This window comes from Ursus maritimus, unplaced genomic scaffold (genome assembly GCF_017311325.1).
Source record: "Ursus maritimus isolate PB19 unplaced genomic scaffold, ASM1731132v1 scaffold_9, whole genome shotgun sequence".
Taxonomy (NCBI): domain Eukaryota; kingdom Metazoa; phylum Chordata; class Mammalia; order Carnivora; family Ursidae; genus Ursus; species Ursus maritimus.
In genome coordinates, this window is record NW_024427107.1 from 50500459 (window position 1) to 50504319 (window position 3861).

At 41.2% G+C, this 3861-nt stretch overlaps 1 pseudogene; it reads left to right on the forward strand.

Moving 5' to 3' along the window:
- Window positions 1–249: 249 nt before the first annotated feature.
- Window positions 250–1524, forward strand: LOC103661651 (annotated as a pseudogene).
- Window positions 1525–3861: the final 2337 nt, after the last annotated feature.

Genomic DNA, 3861 nt, shown 5'->3' on the forward strand with positions numbered 1-3861 from the left:
TATCTAAACAATCCATAGAATCATGACAGATAATAATCACTAAAACCCACTTCTTAAAATATAAAAATACAGTCTTGCTTCCTTATCCGAGTATACCCCAAGCTCCTTTCAAGATATGCCTTGTGAGCAAGGGTGGAGGGTCTCTTGAACTCAGGGGAGATAAAGTGTTCTGATTCTCATCAGGGGTGGGGAAGGTGGTCCTTATCTGAAGTTAGGAAAATTCAAAGAGGCTACTTCAAAAGGCACCACATGGACGTGTCTGACACAGGCCACCTGCNGAACAGCCTGGCTGATCTGATTGAGCAAGACTGGACCTACCTGGCAGCCTTGGAGACCCTGGATAACAGCAAATCCTATGTCATCTACCTGGTGGATCTGGACATGGTCCTCAGATGCCTCCGTTATTACTGTAGTTGGGCTGATAAGTTGGGCTGATAAGTTGGGCTGATAAGAAAACCATTCCCATGGAAGGGAACTTTTTCAGCTACACCCACCATGAATCTATCAGAGTGTGAGGGCAGATCATTGTGTGGAACTTGCCATTCCTGATGCAAGCCTGGAAACTGGGCCCAGCCCTGGCAACAGGAAAGGTTGTGATGAAGGAAGATGAGCAGACTCCACTCACCACCTTCTATGTGACCAACCTCATTAAGGAAGCTGGCTTTCCCCCTGGTATGGTTAATATTCTTAGATTTGGCCCCACAGAGGGGGCCACCATCACCTCCTGTGAGGATGTGGACAAAGTGGCCTTCATAGGCTCCACTGAGGTTGGCCACCTGGTCTAGGTTGCTGCAGGGAGCAATAATCTCAAGAGAGTGACCCTGGAGTCAGGGTGGGGAGGGGAGGGGGAAGAAGCCTCAATATCATCATGTCAGATGCAGACATGAACTGGGCCATGGAGCAGGCCCACTTTGCCCTGTCCCTCAACCAGGGCCAGTGCTGCTGTGCAGGCTCCCAGACCTTTGTGCAAGAAGATATTTACCCTGAGTCTGTGAAGCAGAGCATCACCCGGGCCAGGTCTTTTGTAGTTGGGAACCCTTTGACAGCCAGGGAACTCAGGTAGATGAAACTTAGTTTAAGAAGGTCCTTGGTTATATCAAATCTGGGAAGGAGGAGGGGGCTGGTCTGCTGTATGATGGAGGGGGGATTTCTGACTGTGGCTACTTCATCCAGCCCACTTGTTCAGAGATGTACAAGTCAGCATGACTACTGTCAAGGAGATTTTTGGGCCAGTGATGGAGATCCTGAAGTTCAAGACCATAGAGGAAGTCACTGGGAGAGCCAACAAGTCCAACTATCGGCTGGCTGCAGCTGTCTTCACCAAGAACTGGGCAAGGCCAATTATCTGTCCCAAGCCCTCCAGGCTGGCACTGTGTGGATCAACTGCTCTGATGTGTTTGGGGCCCAATCACCATTCAGTGGCCAGAAGATGTCCCGCGTAGCCAGAAGCTGGGAGAGTATGGGCTGCAGGCACCTACTTAAGTGAAAATCATCATGGTCAAAGTGCTTCAGAAGAGCTCCTGAAGAACTGTGCCAGCTCCCTCACTCATCCAGCAGCAGAGGGAAAGGACAGCAGCAGCAAAACCAAGAAAAATGACCCTTGTACACTAATTCTCCCACAAAATCTCTTGATCAAGAAAGTCCCAGAATTTGAACTGATAAATGGGGTGGGTGTGGGGCAAAAAGTACATGAAAGCGTTTTACACTGCAACAGTAGTAGTAGCTTCCAGACTGATTTTTCAATACAAGATTCAAATGTCTTATCCTATCCATCTGATATACTTCTGTCACTTGCTTTTATGGGGGAACAAAAAGCCGCTGTTTATGTGTATACTAACAAGTTGGGGCAACAGCTAGTGCCCTGCTTTGTAGTCTGGACTAAAATTCATTAAAAACAATGCTGCTGTTCACTTTTTGGTTAAATAAATAAATAAATGGTTCTTGGAAAATTGATTATCCAAATATAAAAAATGATAAATTCTTGCCTCGTTTTATACACAAAATTCAAATCCAGTCAGATTAAAGAACAAATTGTGAGAAGCAAAACTTTAAATTATTAGAAAACTGTAGAAGATATTAAGACCTCAGGGTAGGAATAACTTTAATTATGATACAAGAACCTGTTTCATAAAGAAAAGTATTGTTGAATAAGTAAAGTATTTATGTAAAAAATAGTCATCAGACTTGAAGGTAAATCAGTTAAAAGTAGGCAGAGATTAAAAAGATAATTCTTTGAAGAGGGAACCCAAATTAGCAATGCATATGTTCGCTGTCATTAGTGGAGGAAAATAAAAATAAGATTCTTATATCTATTATATTGGCAAACATTTGAAAAGTCAGGTAATACCAAGTATACTAGATTGTTAAAGCTGGTGTAACAAAGTATCACAAAAGGGTGGTTTGCACAACAAATTATTGTTTCGTGGTTCTGCAGCCTAGAAGAATAAGATCAAAGTATCGGCCCCCTCTGGAAGCCGTGAAGGACAATCCCTACCTTCTGGGGGTTTGTTGGCAATCTTTGGTGTTCCTTGACTTCTGCTACGTGACTGCAGTATCTGTCTGCCTTTATCTTTACATGGCATTCTCCCTGTGTCCAAATTTCCCCTTTTGCTAGGGACACCGGTCATGGGATTAGGACCCGCCCTACTTGAATATGACCTAATTTTATTAATTTTATCTGCAGTGACCCATGTCTAAATAAGGTCACATTTGAGATATTGATAAGGACTTCAATATAGAATTTTTAACATGACTTTATGAATTTTGGAGGAGGACACAATTTAACCCATAAGACACCAAGTATTGCCAAGGATGTGGAATAATGCAAACTCTCAATCACTATTAATGGAAACATAAATTAGTACTATCAATTTAAAAAGCAATTTGACAATATCTATTAAAAGTAATGATAAATAATCATAATGCAGACATTTTATTTCTAGATGTCTGTCCTATGGCCACTATTATACATGGATATAAGATGATGTGTTTAAAGATGTGCATAATAGTATTGTTTGAAACGGAGAAAATAGACTGGATAAATGGGCAATTGAAAATGAAAAAAACTGGTACCTCATGTTTTAACAAGGATAAGGGTCAGAAACAAGAGTTAAAAAAAAAAGACAAGCTACAGAGTGATTCATATTCTATGATTGATTGACTTAAAATTTTTTATTTATTTGACAGAGAGTGAGAGAGGGAACACAAGGGGGGGTTGTAAGAGGGAGAAGCAGGCTTCCCGCTGAGCAGGGAGCCCAATGTGGGACTCGATCCCAGGACCGTGGGATCAGGACCTGAGCCAAAGGCAGATGCTTAATGACTAAGCCACCCAGGTGCCCCTCTATGGTATATTTAAAAGTATGTATAGTCTATAGCTATTTGTATATGTAGAATTAGGTATATAAATCTGGGATGAGAAGTATACATAGCACCTTCAGGATAGTGGTTTAACTAGGGAGAAGAGGGTAGGGGATGGGATTTCAGAGTTCTCAGTTGGGCTGCAACTATAGTTAATGTTTGGTTTGCTTAAAAACATAACCTAGAGAAAATACGGTCTAATGTTAATATGTATTGCATTTGGGTTTGGCCACATGAGTTTTCGTTATATTCATCTCTTTTTCCAAATGTTTGAAATATCTTATAAGAAAAATATTTTCTTAAAATCTCAGCAGTGTGGAACAATGTGCTGACAATAACAAGATGAAATTTGGGATATGAATTAAAAAAAAATCCTAACCTTGAATCAAATAGAAACACCACCAATTGACTGTGTACACAGTCGAGGGCATAGGAGTTGGAGGAAGAATTCATTTAAATATCTATGGTTTGATTTAACTATAATCTCATGTGTCAATATTACTA